Source organism: Cetorhinus maximus, chromosome 8 (genome assembly GCF_964194155.1).
Source record: "Cetorhinus maximus chromosome 8, sCetMax3.hap1.1, whole genome shotgun sequence".
NCBI lineage: Eukaryota > Metazoa > Chordata > Chondrichthyes > Lamniformes > Cetorhinidae > Cetorhinus > Cetorhinus maximus.
Window position 1 is genome coordinate 81,969,088 of NC_135886.1, and position 19,997 is coordinate 81,989,084.

At 46.2% G+C, this 19,997-nt stretch overlaps 1 protein-coding gene across 5 annotated transcripts in view; it reads left to right on the forward strand.

Annotated features, from left to right (window-relative positions):
* sytl4 (synaptotagmin-like 4) overlaps positions 1 to 19,997 on the forward strand; it is a 99,834-nt gene that overhangs the window by 20,838 nt on the left and 58,999 nt on the right. Inside the window, exon 2 of one of the 5 annotated variants that reach the window (XM_078547193.1) lies at positions 14,348 to 14,514. The exons of 3 other annotated variants lie outside the window; for them this stretch is intronic. The gene's annotated coding sequence lies outside the window, so the exon portion shown is untranslated. Of the gene's footprint in view, positions 1 to 14,347; positions 14,515 to 15,043; positions 15,067 to 19,997 lie in introns of those variants that run through there. One more of the 5 variants, XM_078547196.1, reaches the window with a different exon arrangement.

Consider the following 19,997-nt stretch of genomic DNA (forward strand, 5'->3'; position numbering starts at 1 on the left):
GCCCATGATGTTGGGGGTAGTATATTAGCATGGACTGGCTAACTAATAGAAGACAGGGATAAGGGGGGCATTTTCAGGATAGCAACCTGTGACTAGTGGAGTGCCACAGAGATCAGTGCTGGGGCCACAATTATTTACAACATATATTAATGACTTGGATGAGGGAAGTGAATGTACTATCACCAAGTTTGTGGGTGAAGAGGCTTGGGAAAAAAGGAGAAAACTTGGGTGTATTTTTTCGAACTGTTGTAGTTCTTTCTTGTTTGGCCAGTTCTCTCCCTTGTGTTTGCCAAGGCTCCAATTTCGGAAATGTCCAAGTGTGCATTTGGTGAAGCACTATACTACATGATTTAGAAAGTTCCAGAAAAATTGAATCCTGTAGCCCACCACACTGTGACCTCAGCGCTTCCTCACTCCAGGTGCCACATGTATAGTGCACCACAGTGCAGCCTACTTCATGTCTACAGACCAGGACTGCTCCAGGCAATAGATGAAAACAAAAATAGAAAGCAAAGAATTTCGGCAGCCCTCAAATTTAGTGATGCCTCTCTGGGATGCCTGCTGCATGAAGTGGAAGGCTGCCACAATGTCCTCTAGCCCCGCACTGGCCAGCAGGAGGTCCACCAGAATTACCAATCTGGCCTGGGAGGCAAAGGCAGTGGCAGAGGCGGTTAGCATCACCGGAGCACAGAGGCAGTCAGCCATCCAATGCAGGAAGAGGATGAGTGATCTCATCTATTCTGCCAGGGAAGCCGATAATCTCATCATTCTCAACTCACACATTCCTAAACCCATCACACATCCACAGGGATCTCGGACCTCAAGGGACAACATCACTAACTCTCTCACACACCCTCACATTGCCATCAGGCTCATATCCTCTGGAGCCCACGTCCTCTTCTTGTCCATGGCTCCGCTCACCTCACAAACATTCGACACAGTGCCATGTGTCCTGCTCACACTCCCTCCATCTGTTTTCATGCTTTCATGCAGGAGAAGCTGGCTCACAACAGCAGGGAGAGGTCCCAGACTGGGAGTGGAGTGGCCCATATTAGGCCCCTCACTCACTTTGAGGAGCATGCCATCGTGCTGACTGGTGAGGTCGGCGGCGAACACCCATGTGAGGATCTTGCACCACATCACCCCTCTATCATTGCAACTGTGAGTGCTCTCTCTCCTTTTGACTCTGCTGCCATGTACTAATTGTCTCTGGTTCACAGGGACTCTGCCAAGCAACCAATGCCCTCAGCCAGGCAGTGCATCAGGTCCATCCAGGTCCTCACCTCTAGCCAAGAAGACACCACCTCCATGGAAGAGCTGGAAATAAGCAGCCTGAAAAACACTTACCCACACCCCCAGCCAGCGCAGAGACACACAACTCGGTGGGGCCTAGATCTAGAGCAGGCTCGGGTTCACAATCTGGTGGTCACTGGACACAGGAGGCATGTTCAGCTGAACTCCCCGGCACTCGGGACTACTGAGGAAGAGGCATCTGTGAGGTCCGAGTCAGGTGACGAGCCTCTGGATTCAGTCTCCCAACTCGTTGTGGAGAGTCAGCAGAAGGCGGGGGAACATCACAGAGCTGTCGGAAGCCCTCAACAGAGTGGCATACGAGTCAGAGCAGTGTGTCAGTCTGCTCTCTGATGAAGCGGTGCCCACATGTGCACGCATGGAGGTCTACATGGAAAGGATGGCAGAAGCCATGTAGAGCCTGGTCCAGCAGAATGTGGAGATGTGTGCAGACCTCCACACCATTGTGATAGCCATGGGTGAGTTCATTCAGTGGCAATGCAAGGGGAGAATGGGCCACGTCGATATCCCTCCAGGTGCTCCTTCCCCTCAAGGAGTGAGGCCAGGCATCCGGAGGAGTGGCAGCTGGACATCCCTGGGTCATTCACTCAGAACTCTGAGGCTGTCTGCTCCCTCCGAGCCCCCTTTGCCTGTGACCCCTCAACCTCATCCTCTGTCATCGCAGAGGGAGCAGCTGACCCTCAGGAGGACAGCCAAAGCAAGCCGGGGCCCTCAAGCCTTCGGCTCTCCAGAGGACTCATGCTAAAATCATCAGAGGCAACAGGGCCAACTATTGCTCAGGCTATCTCCACCCTTGCTGCGGATGTCGGGGAAGCAGCAAGAAAAAGTGTTAGGCCTAAAAAAGTTAAGAAATTCTAATCACAAGTGGTTGCACAATAAACACATTTTGTCACTTTATAATCTGGAAGTATATTGACTTTCACTGAATAATGTGTAATGTTATCTTTCAGCTTCATTGACAGGCTTCACAAGTCCTCCCATTGCATGCTACACACTAGCAATTCAGCTGCATGCAGCCAGACCACAAGTGATTATGGAGGGAGGAGTGCGTGTATGGCAGGACCTTTCAGAACCTTGTGCAAGCACTCTCCCACACACGCGGAGCCTTTATTCATCATATCTATCTCACTGTACAGAACATTTTTAATGCTGCCTACTGGGGTTCTCTTTCAGTTGTCCATCTGAGCTGACCTGCATCTCCACCCACCCACTGATCACACTCCCATGCAGCACCTTTGCCCATCAACATGAGGCTCTGCTCACTTTTGATTTTGACAACCATGGTTGTGGTGAAGTATTCTGTTGGCTCCCCCATCCTTTCCCCTCCCCCAGTCACCCATGTCCTTTTCCCCCATCGCTGTGGACCCCACCGGCATCTCCTCCCCACCTGCCAACCTGAACCCTTGTCTTTCCGGGATGTCCAGGTGAACTTGCACGTTCCCTACCTTCCTGAGAATCCCACTCCCATCCACATTGACCTCCTTGACCACCTCCCTCCCAGCCCCAGGTTCAGTGTCTGCCTCCAAATCCCCAGCAATCACCCTCGCCATCCGTTCTACTGCCACCGATACACCCTCACCCTCCCACCCTACCGGCTCCTTCTGTCCCCTCTCTCACTCACCATTCCCTCCTACCATGCCCACCATCAGTTCGCTCCCCAGGAGGCAGTCATTGGCTCCACAGACCCCTCCCTTGCATGTTCACCTGAACATCAAACCTCCCCCTACCACCCCCCATAGGGCTCTGCGTCATCATCTTCTTGAATGTCCGTGATCTGAGCGAGGCCCTAACAATAAGTCCCGACTTCTGCACATCGCACTTGTCCAGATGTGTTCTGGGCCGGTGTGTTTTCCCGCCGGTGTAACAGTAAATCAGATAGGGCGGGGTGGGGGTGGAGGATTCCAGTCGGGCCTTACTTTGCATTCCATTACCGGGATGCAAATTTGGTTCATGCTGGCCTCCAGTGGGATTTGCATTCCGCCATGGCAGGCAACATCAGATGATCCCACTGTGCTTTCACTGGCGTGAAACCAATTTCTGCCTCCACTGTTGAATTGTTCCCCTCGCCCGCCATGACATCCATTGCCAACAGGACTGGGCGATTCCCCCCTTAGACTTTAATTTAGAGGATTTATCACCTGTATAACCAGTTGATTGTAGAAATGGATAAAAGCAAAATACTGCGGATGCTGGAAATCTAGAACAAAAACAAAAATACCTGGAAAAATTCAGCAGATCTGACAGCATTTGCGGAGAGGGATACAGTTGACGTTTTGAGTCCGTATGACTCTTCATCAGAACTAAGACATGTAGAAATGAGATGAAATATATGTTGGTAGAAGGGGGTGGGACAGGAGAGCTCAATAGAGGGCCAATGATAGGTGGAGGCAAGACAAAAGGACAAAGGGGTGTTGATGGTGGTGATATTATCTAAAAGATGTGCTAATGGGGACATTAAGGGAAGCAGGCGAGTGGCAGATGTCCCTAGTGCAGATGGGGTGGTGGGGGAAGGGATTTAAATGGGCTAAAAGGTGGGGATGAAACAATAGATCGAAATAAATTTAAAAATAGGAGGGAAAAGAAAAAGAAAAAAATATAGTGTAAAAAAGTTAATTAAAAGCCCCAGTTATGTCTGTCTCTTTATGGGATATGTGGAACATTCCTTTTTCCAGTCCTGCTCAGGCTCCCTCCCACAACTCTTTCTCCGGTACATAGATGTCTGCTTTGGTGCTGCTTCATGCTCTCATCTGGATCTGGAAAAATTTATTAATTTTGCTTCCAATTTCCACCCCTCCATCATTTTCATGTGGTCCATCACTGACGCTTCCCTTCCCTTCCTTGACCTCTCAGTCTCAATTTCTGGTGATAGAATGTCTACCAATATTCATTACAAGTCTACCGACTCCCACAGCTACCTCGACTACAGCTCCTCACACCCCGCTTCCTGTAAGGACTCCATCGCATTCTCTCAGTTCCTTCACCTCCGTCGCATCTGTTCTGATTATGTCACTTTCCAAAACAATTCCTCTGACATGTCTTCTTTCTTCCTTAACCGAGGTTTTCCATCCACGGTGGTTGACAGGGCCCTCAACCGTGTCCAGCCCATCTCCTGCGCATCCGCCCTCACACCTTCCTCTCCCTCCCAGAACCATGATAGGGTCCCCCTTGTCCTCGCTTATCACCCCACCAGCCTCCGCGTTCAAAGGATCATCCTCCGCTATTTCTGCCAACTCCAGCATGATACCACTACCAAACACATCTTCCCTTCACCCCTCCCTGGCGGCTTTCCGCAGGGATCATTCCCTCCGGGACACCCTGGTCCACTCCTCCATCACCCCCTACACCTCAATCCCCTCCCACGGCACCTTCCCATGCAACTGCAGAAGGTGCAACACCTGCCCCTTTACCTCCCCCCTCCTCACCGTCCAAGGGCCCAAACACTCCTTTCAAGTGAAGCAGCACTTCACTTGCATTTCCCTCAATTTAGTCTACTGCATTCGCTGCTCCCAATGCGGTCTCCTCTTCATTGGAGAGACCAGACGCAGACTGGGTGACTGCTTTGCGGAACACCTTCGGTCTGTCCGCAAGCATGACCCAGACCTCCCTGTCGCTTGCCATTTCAACACTCCACCCTGCTCTCATGCCCACATGTCCGTCCTTGGCCTGCTGCAATGTTCCAGTGAAGCTCAACGCAAACTGGAGGAACAGCACCTCATCTTCCGACTAGGCACTTTAGTCTTCCAGACTTAATATTGAGTTCAACAATTTCAGATCGTGAACTCTCTCCTCCATCCCCACCCCCTTTCCGACCCCCCTTTTTCCAATAATTAATCTTTTTTTTATACTATATTTTTTTCTTTTCCCTCCTATTTTTAAATTTATTTCGATCTATTTTTCATCTCCACCTTTTAGCCCATTTTGATCCCTTCCCCCTCCACCCCACCCGCACTAGGGGCATCTGCCATTAGCTTGCTTCCCTTAACGTCCCCATTAGCACATCCTTTAGATAATATCACCACCTTCAACACCCCTTTGTCCTTTTGTCTATGACATCTTTGACAGTCTGTTCTTGGTCTCCACCTATCACTGGCCCCCTATTGAGCTCTACCTGTCCCACCCCTCTACCAGTTTATATTTCATCTCATTTCTATATGTCTTAGTTCTGATGAAGGGTCATACGGACTCAAAGCATCAACTGTATCCCTCTCCGCAGAACCTGCTGAGGTTTTCCAGGTATTTTTGTTTTTGATTGTAGAAATGGACCTTGGCATAAGCTCATAAATTCAGGAAATAAAGAGAAAATCATCAGTTTGAGGGAAGGAAAACCATATCTTTTCACTTGAAAGCATTTATGTTCAACAATAATTGCATACCTGGGTTTCAGTTATTATGTTGTTTGGATTGTCATTGTTCTGAATGAACACCAAAAAGCCTTGGATCCCTCATTCACTGTAAAGTAACCCTTTGACAGCATAAAACAACAGGTTGCAACAAAGTTCCTCTCTTGTTTGTTCAATCAATATTTAAGGGCTGTGAAGATGGACTATAGTCAGAGATGTCCAACCATGACAATCACGAAGTACTGGGCCCTATTGAAAGTTATAAGTTTAAATTTCAATCTTGAAAATGCTTAGCAAGTTGATCACTGATTAAAAGATAAAGATAATAGGCGGAATTTAATGCCCCCATGATGAGTTTGCAGGCAGGGGGACATTTAATTGGTTGGGAAGATGCAGGATGGGGACTCCACCACCTTCCTGCCTGTATTTAATTTAAGTCCAGGGTGGGAAGACTCATGGACAGTCTTCCCACCTGGATGCTAACTGGAACCATTTAAGTGGGCAATTAATGCCCACACAAGGGACTTAGCCTGCAGCTGCTGATATGAGCCTGAAAATCAAAGCCCTGTCAGGTTTTGCAAACATCCAGGCGGAGTCCATCATTGCCTGATTGAGGGACCTAACATCGGGTAGGCGGGGCCCATTGAGAGCCGCCCCCTATCCTTTCTGTGACCCCCATCCCGCTCTCACTTACCTTTGGCCTGGGGTCCCTTGTTGATCCTGGGTCTCTGGAGAGTGCATTGCCAGCAGGTGCCATTGTTCCTGCTGGCATTGAGAGGCAGTGGAGAGCTGCTGATCTCTGACTGGCCAGCTGCTTGGGGTGCCGGGGGGTAGGATTTCTGTCCCCAGGGTCCTTAATCCCCAGGAAAGCTGATGGTGGTACTGAATTCCACTGGGTCTTCCTCAATGGAGGCTCACGGGGCTCCCACCAGTTCTCCAGCCAGGGGGGCGAGATCTCCATCACATATAGTAAATCCCGCCCAGAGTTCAGGTGCAATCTTCCAATGTTAGTCTAATTTTCTTTTTTAGATGCTGATCAACTAGTTAATTTCGAACATCTTCTGTTTTTATTTCAAATCACCAGCCTTTAGCATATTTACACTAAATCCTAATTTTCACTGGCAATTAGGTACCTTATTCCTGAAAAGCAGGTTATTACATGGCCTGAGGAAGCATTCATAACTCCTATTACCCAGTCTCTTAAACCTCAGTTCCTTCATTCCAAGTATGAGCTTCATCAATTGCTGTTTTTCCCTATGGCCAGTTTGTTCTTCCTAAAGCATGTGTCAAAAGCTGAACATAATACTCCAGAATGACAAAGCAATTTGGGGGTCCAAGTGCTATTCCTATTAATGGATTCTAGCAATTTTCCTACTAGTGATGTTAAACTCACTGAAGTTACTAGGTTCTATCAGGTTGGGAATTGGCTAAAGTTGTACCTATTTGAAAAAGGTAACAAAGCAGAAGGAAGCAATGGCAGATCCATTAGTCCTGCATCACTATTGGGTAAAAAATGGAATTTATTATCAGGAGTAAACTAAAGAATAGCCTCTTTGATAGCATAGTAAACAACAGCCAAAGTTAATTGCGGGAAAGGACTCTTCAAACTCCTGGGGCAGAATTTAATGCTCCCCCCAACCCCAAGAGGTGTACTGGGAGGTGGAGGATCCTAATATAATCAGGTGGGAAGGTGCAGGGCAGGAAGGATCAAGGTTGGCCTTCCCACTTGGAAACCAGTTGAGGCCCTTAAATGGCCACATAAAGATCACAAGGGCCTCATCATGCTGCCACTGGTATTCAAACACAACAGGCCAAAAACTGCTAGATAAACCCTGGTAGGTACGGCCTGAAGAGGGGAATCCCTCCTACTTGAGTGGCCTGTGCTCAACAGAAAGAACCGCCAGTGGCAAGGACCTCCCCCATTTGAAGACCCCACCTCGCTAGAGCATCCCATACTGATCTTGGTGAAGTTGCCTCACCTACCTGCACTCCAGGCTCCAGAGAAGATCCTGCAGCCTAGGCCTTCTGCAGTACTGACAACAGCCACCACTCCTGGTGGCACTGGAGAGCTGCTGGCCTCTACTGGCAGCTCTGAGGCAGGAATTTGCCCCTGACCATGACAAGGACCTTAACGCCAACAAGGCAAGTGCCTGACTGTGCATTCACGAAGTGACCTAACAGGTTGGTTATCAGCCTACAAAATTCTTCCAATATGCCTAAGTCGGGCAATTAAAGTAGGAGGGACTCTTGGTCAGCCAGAACCATGTGGTAGCTACAGCACAACAGCATCCCTGCATTTAAAGACTCCAAGTGCAAAGCATCCCCCTTGTTCCAAGGGACTACCAGAAGAAAAAGTGCCTGACTGCTATTAAATCAGGTCGTTGGCGGGGGGGCTCAGAATGGCTGTGGTAGGGCTGCTACCAGCTCTCCAGCTCACCTCAACTTCCATTAAATTTCGCCCCTGTACTTCTTCAGGAACCATCCGCCCATCTTGGTTCTGTAACTCTTAATACTCTCGCCCAACAAAATACACAAGGGGCTGCAATAGGAGGAAGTATTGAGCAGGGTGCGCCTGTGACTGATTTTGGGGCTTCTCAAATTGCTAAAGCGTGTGAACCCCGATGCTAAATTCAGAGATGTTACTTCTAGACTTGACTGTTCTAATGCACGTCTGGCTGAGCTCCCAAATTCTACCTTCCATAAACTTGAAGTCATGTAAAACACTGCCCTTACTCGCACCAAGTCCCATTCACCTGTCATCCATCTGCTTGCTAACCTACATTGGCTCCTGGTATTGCAATACTTCGATTCTAAAAATCTCATCTTTGTTTTCAAATCCCTCCATGGTGCCACCCCTCCCTATCTCTGTAATAACCTCCAGCCCACAACTCTCTGAGATATGTGCTCTTCTAATTCTGGCCTCTTGAACACTCCTTATTTTAATCACTCCGCCATTGGTGGTCATATCTTCAGTTGCCTTGGTCCTAAGCTGTGGGATTCCTTCCCTAAACCTCTCCACTTCCCTATTTCGTTCTTTCTCCTTAAAACCTACCTCTTTGGCAGGACGGAGCAGCCAACAATAAAGCACATAAAATGCTGAACTATGTAGCTAAAACAGTAAGAGTAAAGGTTGGAGGTAATCCTACTTAAAGTGAATTTTGCTCTGTTCAGACAATATTTGAGCTCTAGAGGCACCATATTTACCCCTGAATGTTGAGCATTGCGCAGAGAGGAATAATGAGTGAGGAGGACTTTGGTTACAAAAAGCAGGTGACTTCTTTCCATTAATATAAAGGGAGGACAAATCTGGTTGGTTCTACTTTCATCATGTAACCCTCCCTGCCAATATTTCCTCTCGGTGCTCGACCCAATGTTAACAACTGGGCAGTAATAATGAAAATGTGGCCCTGGTCACAGAGAAACAAAGAAGAAATTTAAGCATGGAAGCATTTTCCATGAGGCTGATCCCTAGAGCCAGAAGAATGAAGAAAGATTGGAGAGACTTGAGCATTTCAGTCTTAAGAGGAGATGACAGAAAGTGGAACTGGTAGCAAACAGCGTGAAAAAGATAGATCTGGACAAAAGACTTTAAACCATGAGAGTAGGACAAGTGGCAATAAGTCAAACTAATAAAAAGCAAAGCTCAGAAAAACATAGGGGGTTTTTTTTCAGTTATTCGGGTGAAAGGTGTCCAACATGTGGAATTGACTTTCAAGTAGAATAGAGGAGACAGAAGTCTTAGACTCATTTGAAAAAAAATTGAATGCCATACTGGGGCAATGTGGAGTATTTCTGAACGGAAGAGCCAAAAGACCTTTCTGATCTGTATCCGTCTTGTGATCAAAATTGATTTGATTTTTATCTATCCCCTTTTAATGAAGTAGTTCATTTCTGTCCCATAACACGTCAATAACATCTCCTTCTCTTTGTTTTGTAAGTTATTTCCTAACCTTGTCCTCTTCCCTTCCTTCCACACAGTGGTAAAATGAGTGTGAACAAAGCCTCCGCAATCTATTCAAGTGGTGTCCAGTAGAAGAAATTAAATCATGGCGGGGGAAAAAATAAACCAACATCTTCTCTTAATTAATTAAGTTTAATATTTAATGGGTTGAAGTTTTTAATCCACATGATGATGTCAGTGCCTGTAGCTCTTCAGTAACATGTTAAGAGAAAGTTTAACTGTTCTTGGAAGTTGATGTTATTTAATCCTTCATTGTGCATAAGCTACAGTTAGAATATCTTTGCATTAAACTCTCACCCGGTGGACCAGGAAAGAACTTTGTTGGCTTTGACTAAAAGCCAAGTAAAGACGTGCACAGAACAAAACGTTGCTCGCTGCCAGAATGGCGCAGCAAAGTTCAAGGCATTCTTTCCAACCTTGGCAACAAAATCTTAACTCTTCACTTTCTCTTCTTTTCTCTGTATAATTATAGTTTTCCCTTGAAGCTTGCTCTTCCACTGCCTCATTGCGCTCCCTACCCCACCCCCTGGCCCCAATATAAATAGACTGGCAAGCCTGATGAGTTCCTACAATCACAGGGGATGGTACGGGATTTAAAATTGAGCACCGTAAAAAGGAAACATTCCAATTGCATGCAGAAGACAATAGAAGTGAGCTTGGCTGTAGATTCCTCTTCACCCATCCCCACCTCAGTTCAGTAGCCTGCTGACTTTCACAGCCGAGGCTTAAGATAAAGAACAGCCATTGGGTGAGGTTCCCAGAGTACAGCTGGTACATGTGGAAACATATCTCTCTCTGAGTCACTACCTTCAGGAGAGACAGAAAGGAAAGTTAGGAGATTAACAAAAATGTTTGCACACTGACTAATGTTGGCCAAGATATTTCACTTTGTGGTTGAAAATCAGGACCTGGGATCCAGAGGAGGGAATTTTAACTTCCTCATTGCACCACCACCACACCCCCATAGTGGGAGGGAGAGAGCTGAGGAGCTCACCAATTTCACAAAACCTGACCCAATCCCATGTGAACATGCCCATTTCTGTTTTAACCACAGAGGATATCTGAGCATCTAAGTCATTGGTGATGGCTGTCCCTCAATTCGAGGACGACATCTACTCAGAGTTGCAAGTTTCTGCCATGTGACTGAAGAGGCCAATCCTCAACTCTCAGATCTTTGGCCACAGGGTGTCCCATGAGGTAGTGGGATCCAAAGTGCAGGATTTACTTCCTTTTCTTTCCTTATCTTCCACCGATTTGCCTCATCATTAAGACATTGAGACTCAAAGTGATACAACTTAATGGACAAGTTGCCATTTTGAAGGATTGGTAGCAAGCTCCTCCCAGTCATTATTATCAATGCTGTCATGCCACAAGGAGAGCTTCAGAGTGTTTGAAGTGTTTACTTTGCCCTCCCATTGAATGTTGGCCATTTGAAAGTTGAGAAAGCTGGATCTAGCCAGGGAGATGCATTTTGGCCATCCTGACATGGTGTCCAGCCTATCGAAGTTGATTTTGTAGGAATGTTACTGAATGCTTATGAATCTGGCTTCAAGAAGGACACTAATATTTGTTCGACGGTCCTCCCATTGAATCCGATGGATGCGGTGGCAGCATTACTGATGGAATTTCTCTAGCACTCTTATGTGTCACTGAAAGACAGCCAGGTTTCACTGCAGTACAGGAGTATGGTGATGACAACTGGTCTGTACACTAGGGGCTGGATTTTACAGCCCTCCCACTCCTAGTGGGTGTGTTTTCGGTGGGGGTACATGTAAATTATGAGAGGTGGCTAGCCCCTCCTTCCTGCCCACCCATCAACCTGGTCCCCATATAATACAGTAGGCAGGAGGACACCGATATCAGCAGCCCGCCCGCCATCTAAAAAAAAATTATTACTGGGCAATTGAGCTTGTTAAAAAGCAAATTGGCCCGAATATTACGCTGCCCATGTCATAATACAATTGGTGTGGGCAGGCCATTTTTAAAGAAATTTTTTGAAAAGGCAGCAAAGAAGAGGACACATCATTCAGGGGGTGTCCTGTGCACATCGGGGGCAACCCCCTCCCACAATGTGCCTCCCTGTCTGGCTACCAAAACCCCCATTACCCCCCTCCCTAGGGTGCCTAATCCCTCCCCGCCCTAAAAGCCCGAGACTTGCATGTCTCCAGACACTATGACCCTCTTCCCGGGACCACTTGCAGTCCCAGCAGTGCCCACTACTGAGTTCTGGCGCTGCTGGCTACCAGAGCTGTCAGCCAATCAGATTGGCCAGCAGCTCTAGAGAGGCGGAAATAGTATGCTGAGCTCATCTAGCCCGCTACAATGTTTTTGCAGTGGGGAGGCCTTTTTTTCTATCTGTCACCTTGGAAATGATTTTTGGAACTGGGTAGGGGGGTAGGCCCCCCCACTGCCCCCCAATAAAATTTAGCCCAAGGACTTCTGTTGATTTGAAGTGGCCTTTGTTGCCAAACACTCACTGCTGCAGTTGTAGAAGACCAAATTAGCGCATCTGATCCGGTGTTGGATCTCCTCATCAATGGTAGCCTTTTGAGAAAGGAGGCTGCCAAAGTATGAGAAGTGCTCAACATATTCCAGAGTGTCTCCTTCAACAAATGAGAGGTAGAATATTTGGCTGACCAGTTGTGGGTTGATGTGAGTTTTCTTTTCGCAACATTCAAGAACAGGCCGAGTTTCTTATATTGAATTGAAAAGATCGAGAATGACTTGCAGATCTGGTGCAGAGTGAGCAATGACACTATAGTCATCCGCAAACTGTAGATCATGTATGTCTATGGTGGTCAGTTTAGTTTTGGCACGAGGCCACTGAAGTTAAAGTATTTTCCATCTAGACAGTATTTAATACAGACACCAGAGGGCAGTTAATCTTTGAGATGAATAACCACTGTCAGGTAGATTGTAAATAGTATGGAAGCCATCACAGAGCCGTGTTTGACCCTGGTCTGAATTTTATTTCATATCTCTGACTCAAGATGTTTGCAGTCATATCATTATGAAACAATTACTGAAGGACTGCGATGAAGTTTCTTGGCACCAAATATTTTGAGCACAATTCACAAAGCCTCGCTATTTACGAGTCATCCCAACACAGGTGTCCAACGCCCTCATGCATCTGTCACCCATGTGCAGATTCTTGACTAAGGACTCCCAGGCTCACAGCCCTGTCCCTGTTGCCAATTCTCCGTCACCACTGGAAAATGGTAGAAACCTGCGCATGGCTTTAACGTGGGAACCTTGGGGTGTCATTATTTTCCACCTGACCTTGACAGGTTGTTGGTCAGATTTTGGTGATGTATTGAACCATGATAACCAGGACCACCTTGCTACTGCAGCCTTCTTCCATCTTTGCAGCTGCTGAGATGCACGGTCTTCTTTTGCCTGAGGACTTTTTGGACTGCACTTTGGCTGGCACCTCCCCCAACCTTGCGACCATTAGTGGCCCTAACAGGAGCAGGGATGCCCCAGTGGCATTACTCAAGGGATCTTTGGAGCACACAAGCGTTTCCACCAAGTCAAAGTAGCAATCCACAGAGAGGCATCTAAGTAACCTGCTCTGGAGTGGTGGGCCTGTTATTGTATTTAATTGAAGCTCTTTTCCAGAGATTTTGGCACCAATTTGAAATGAAATGCCTCCTGCATGAGTTCCCCTGAATTCTAGGAGCTTGTCCGTAAATTGAAGGTAGGATTTGAGTGACATAATCGTGGGGATGGTTAAATGTCAGGAGTCCTGATAGGAATAAGGGCTCAGAGCTGCTCTCTTCTGGGTAATGATTGGTTAGAGTACATGTTGTGAGAGACTAACTTGTGCAGTTGGAGGTGTTGATACAAAGGATCAGAATGGTTAGCACCATGACTGCTTCAACTGGACTTCAGGTGAGGAAGATCAGCATCCATAGCAGTAAGCATATGCTGAAGAGAGAGCCTCAAATAAGCGAGAGGGCGAGCTTACAGGAGGCACTACCCACCTCACAGGGTGTACAGACAGAGACTCGGCTTCCTTAACCTTTCAGAAGAGTAATGCTTCCATGGGCTGAGTTTGTCATGTCCGGTGATCATAGACATTTTCAGCCTCCTAAAGAAAGACGTTCTACCTGTTAGACATGCATTACCAGTGGCTGTGGAAGCCACTACCTCCCTCCATCATTTTGCCTTTAGTTCCTTCCAGGGCACTACCGGAAACATATTGAGGGACTCTCAGTCTGCTGCACATAGGTGCATAACAGATGCCGGTGATGGATGGATTGTTTGCCAGGGTTGGGAATTATGTAAAGTTCCCCTGTGATGACAACAGAATGAGTGAGAAATCCCCAAGCATCACCAGATCAACCAGGTGTATGCATCAACTGCAAGAAATTTCATTCCACCATATGTTCAGCAGGTGTGCAGCTCCAAAAAGATCCATGCAGGTTTACATCAGAACCCCTGGGAGCTGCCATGATGCTTTAATACTGCAGCAGTCCAAAATCCCTGACTTCTTCATACCTGGAACCAGCCTTAAGGGGCCGATGCTTGACAACAAAGGTTTCAAACAAGGCTGGTGAAACCTCTAGGAACTCCAACAACGAACAGTGAAATAATGAGCTCGATGTGTCATCGAGCATGTTTTAGCATGTCCCAGGTGTGGTTCCAGTTCCTAGACAGGTCTAGAGTCGCCCGTCAGTACTCCCTAACAAGAATCTCTAGGCTAATCATGATGTATTTATTCTGCACAACATAGCAAGGAATGAAAACTAGCAATGCAGAAGAAACAAGCCACTCAGCTCTCATTATCTGAGGAAGATTCCAATGAGGAGGAAGAAGGATAATGAAGATGGGACCCACATTGCACAGATCAGCCACTTACATCGCTGCTTGTGATGCCAGGGATACTCTAACAGCTCAAAGGTTTGGTTAGTCACTCACACTAGACCAAAGTAACAATCACCTGCCCTGCCCCCTTCATACCCTACCCCTAACCCAAACCCCCTGACACAAAGCAGTCCGTAGCCAATCATCTACTCATTACACCTATCAATTACTCAGTTAATTCATATCTTCGTTTTCATTACCAAACAGCTGAAAACTATAGTTAGCACACACCCACGCAGGAATGGTGAACAGGGAAAGTGGTGTAAATTAACTATATAAGTAAATAAATTAAGGTAATCAACTTCCATTCAGTGCTGAAGTCAAGCCAAAAGCAATTAGTCTTGTTTGAGATGTGAGTTGGAGATTTTTAATGCTGGAGGCAAAGCCCAAATCTGGCCATCTCCAGTGGCCAAAGATGCTGCTTCTAACCACGGGTTCATCTTCTGCAGTTGCCAGCTATAGATTCAATAATGGCCACCTCTAAACTTCCCCCAGCCCTCTCCCTCTCAGGTGACAATAGCCCAAAATACAAGGGGGACCTAGGGGTGTCTGCAAGGCATGTGTGCATCCAGTGATGCAGTGGATTCGGTGAGCATGACTATTGGGCAAATGCATCGCAATGACAACCTGGATGCCCATGTCCTAATTCCCATCATATTCCGTACACCCAGTACCCCAGTCCTTGCTTACCTATAATGGCTCACAGCCTAGCAATGCCTCAGTTTTAAAATTCTCAGCCTCGTTTACAAATCCCTCCTTGTCCTCTCCCTTGCCTATCTCAGTAATTTCCTCCAGTCTCGCAACTGTCTAAGATACATATGCTTTTCCAATTCTGGCCTCATGAACATTCCTGATTTGAATCAGTCCATCATTGGTGGCCATGCCTTCAGCTGCCAAAACACTAAACTCTGGAATCCCTCCCTAAACCTCTCTGTCAACCTACTTATTTCCTCCTTTTAAGAAACTCCTTAAAACCTACTTATTTGACCAAGTTTTTGGTCAGCTGCCCTAATAGCTCATTAAGTGCCTCGGTGCTGTGAAGTATCTTGGGATGTGTTAAGTTACACATGCTTGTTATGATGTGGCAGGTGGTATGTGCCAGGCAGACCAAACCCACAAGGGAAACTTGTCCACATTATCACAATGGTTTTGCAATTTTGTATTTATTACAAAAAGATTTGTGCACTAAATGCAGAAGGAATGAGTCCACTAACACTTTAGTGATTTAAAAAATTAAATTAAAACATTTATTAACAAAAGAAAATAATTTAAACACATACACCTAAGATTCCAGTTACTTAATATTATACCAAATCCCCAAATTCCTAATTAACTTGACTCCCAACTTCACACCACCATTAAGGCAACAGTCCAAAATAAATTCTAAATTTAAATAATCAATTAAGCAAAGTTACCACATGTACCCACTCGACAGTGGAATCCCAAAAGTTTTTTAACACAACTTTAGTTACTGGAACAGCACTTCTTCTTCAGAGTGGCCAGAGCCTTTGCTCGAAGGTTGTTTCACCCGGTGTATCTTTCGATTTTACACGCCCCCAAATAGCCTTCCATCCTTCATAATATATGTTTCCCTCTCTTTAATGTGTAAAATACCATTGTTCTATATCTCTTTGGAAATTTACTTTTCCCATAATATAAAAATCTTTCATGTCGTCATCATTATGGTCAGCACTTCTGGGAAAAATAAACGTATTGCTTTGCCTCACTTATCTTGTTAGTTGTAAACATTACACCATCCCTTTGAAAATCAAACAAACCCTTCACTTATCTAAGAATGCAAATTTCATTCGCACCATTTCCTAGCTTATCCATCTCCATTTCAAAAGTCTGCTTTACACCTAACCCTTTGAAATTGTAGTCTATATGTCTCTTGTCTAATTAAATCAGTCACAGAACCATCCACACTCACAACCATAAGCCTACAATAATATCAGAAAAATATGATAGTTTGGCGACAGTGCTATATAAATACAAGTCGTTGTTGCCTGCTTGTCTCTCTTTCTGTGTATCTATCTGTAAATTTCTCTTCCCTTTATTCAAAGTGAAATGTTTTTAGAAATGCTTCTGAAATCGGATCAGTTTCTTTTGTGTTTTGACTAGCTTGGATGTTGTTCTGCTTACGTGTTGATAACTATATAATTTTCTTGCCTTGTTGTGTTGCCTAACTAGACTGTCCAGATTCCACTTTACTGACTGTCCTATATAAACTTTGCAGCCTTTTAATGAGGTGTTTGACACAACATAGCTTGAACCCTTCCTGAGCTTGCATTAAATTCAAGCAACATGTGATGAAAATAATGTATTGAATATTAAACAATGGTATAGTGGCAATTCTAGAAGTTAATATAATGTACATCATGGATCCCTTTGCTTCTCACATTCCATAGAAGCTTGCATACTTTCTGCCTGCCTGTCCATAACAGCACAGTGTCCTCCCCTCTTTCACTTTGCCTGCTGGCATTGTGTCCAATCCAGGAATACTCTTGGGTTCTCCTTCTGTTCTGCCCAGCCCCTACAAGAGTCTCCATGTTCCTCCCATGGTCAGCCCTTCCTGTCACTCAACTGAGTGCCATATAACTCTGAGTCACTGTTATCCCCTTGCCACCATCACTCCTATCAAATCCTGTTGGTACTATTGTAAAGGCAGATATGATTATATAACCACTTTCAATCATTTCCACTCTTATTATCACAGCAACACAATTCAATCAGAGCAGTGTTGGGACTTGGGTAAGACAGATTTGACTTGGAAGCCCAGATGGAATTCAGATGGGTGATTTTGGGAGCCCTGAAATTCGGTGAATATGCAATGCCGCTGTTTCTAACTCCCTGGCCTGGATGTATATGTATACAATTGTCAACAAAAATTTAAAGTGGATATTTACCCTATATCTGAGTACATACTGCACTAAACCCCCAAGTGTGATTGGTGTACCAGGTTAGATGGTAAATCCTATAGCCCTGAGCTGATAATTAAAATTGTAAAGATAGTTGCTTTGGCAGAGTAGCCTTATTATTGCTTGGATACTGATTAGATAGGTGGGATAAAATTGGGATCAGTATTGCCCATTGTTTGGATGCTACAGGTGCTGTTTGGGGCCCAACATGATGTCCGCACTTTTCAAATGAGTCGCACCAGGTACTATATTAGTGAATGCACAGTTAACAGCCGCTGAAAGTGTGCAAAGCAAGTAGATCATGATTTCACACCAGTGGCACCATTTTAGAGCTCAATGCTCCAATTAATAAACTCTTTCAATCTCAAAAAGATGAACATATGTTCAGCAACAGGTAGGGCCCACTTTTAAAGAGATCAATCATCAGCTGCTTACAAGATTAGTTTCTGATTGATTTCTTCTGGTTGTTGATTTCTTCCAGTTGTTGCTTTTGTTCTGCAAGTTTGGTGCTTTATATTGTTTCAAGGTGCCAAAACGCTCAGAGTTTTTTGCTGACTTCTGCACAAACCAGCTGCATCCAGCCATGGATGCACTAGTAGACATTCCCCTTGGAATAATTCATAACTTGGAGAATGAACAGAGATCACGGAGAGCAGGACATATTGCTGTAAGGAGGAGGAGTGGGGAGAAGGGCTCTCAGCAGGAGGCCATATCCATCCAAGGTGTTCAGAGAACAATTCTCCTTCTTGAACCTCAGTGAGGAACAATGTGTGTAATGTCTGCACTTCAGTAAGGATCTACCCACTGAAATCCGTCGCTGCTGCAGCCACAACTGCATCTTGGAGCAGGGCAAGGGCATTACCAGTAGCTGTGAAAATGACAATAGCAATGAACTTTTTTTGCATCTGGCACCTTCCAGGCTGTACCTGGAGACATTTGCAATTCACCATTTGTTGTTGTGTGAGGCAGATCACTGATGCTGTCTATTCAATAAAAGCTAACTAATGTTATTCTCTATCTTCGGAGAGAAGCTGGTGGAATGAACACATACTTTCTCCAGGACTGTAGGCTTCCACATTCTGAATATCATTGACTGCACGTATATCACTTTGTGGGCAACATATGTTAGCTCTTCCCCATACTGGAAACAAAAGGGATTCCACTTCCTCAACATCTAGCAGGTCTGTGACCATAGATAGTGAATCAAGCAGGTCAATTCCTAATAGCCTGGAAGCAGTCATGATGTTTTCATTCTGTGGCAGTTGCATCTGAGCCACCATGACACACCAAAGGGTGGCTAATGAGCAACAAGAATATGTGGCTGATCACTTCCATACACAGCCCACACGCATGTGGACAGCATGCATAAAATGAGAGCCACGCTGCCATAAGAAATGTCATAGAGCAGACCATTGGGGTGCTGAAACTATGGGCAGAATTTTCCGTGCCCGCTGGCATCAGTTGTGTTTGGTGGCATGAACAGGCAATATGGCAGGAAGGCCAAAAATCGGTTTCATGGCGCCATGAAACCAGTTTGCAGTCATCCACTCTGCCCATCAATGGCAGGCTGTGTTTCCTGCTGCCGCACGTTGGGAACTTCATTGTAATACATCTGCATATAATACATAAGCCCAGCTCACTGGAATCATCCCACCACGCTGGATCATTCGAGCACGTTGGCCTGCAGCATTTCACAACTGAACATCAGCAACATGCACTTGGCGAGCTGCACTTCATTCAGGACTTCGAGGTTTGTTTACCTACCTTGCTTTGGGCAGCACTCGTGGTCATTAACGCCAGGCTTCGCAGGCAGCACCACATCACTTTTAGGGTGGCCCTCAGGTAGGTTTCTACTTACCCCTGCCTTACGGCTGGTCTAGTGGCTTTTTAATGGCTGCAGGGCCAGGGGTTTGCTTGGGGAAGGGGAAGAATTGGCCATGCAAGGGAAGAGGCTGCAGGGCCAGGGCATTACTGGGGAAGGGGGTGGTATCCCAGGATGTGTGTGGGGGCACATGTTGATCTGTGTAAGTGGCCTGAAAGGGGTGAGGGCTGAGGAGGCAGAGGAGATGAGGCCAGATGGAGATGTGAGGGTGTGCGTGAGAATGGGTGGTGATGCCTCTTGATCTGGCAGTGAGTGAGATGCCAGTGAATGTGGGATAGGCTTGTGAGTGTGTGAGCTTAGTGATGAGATGTTTGCCTTACCCTGGTGGCATGGATTAAATCATTCATCCCTTTTCTGGATTGGATGACTGACTTCTTCTGTGCAGCATTGGCACTGACGACCTCTGCCACTGCCTTCCAAGCTGGAGTGGTGACACTGATGTGTCTCCTGTGGCCAGAGCCGGGGTAGAGAACATTGCGGCGGGCTCCAACGGTGTCTAGAAGGCGTCCCAGGGATGCGTCACTGAATCGGGGGGCTGCAGTCCTCTTGCCTTTTGGGGCGATGTCTTCTGTGCAGCAGTCCTGGGCTGGAGGTGCTGAGAGGCGTGCGCGCAGCTGCACTTTACATATGGCACCCAGCGTGAGGAAGCGGCGAGGTGACGGCATGGCGGGCAAATGAAAGTCCACCCACCATTGAAACGTTGTGTTTCCCAGGAATGT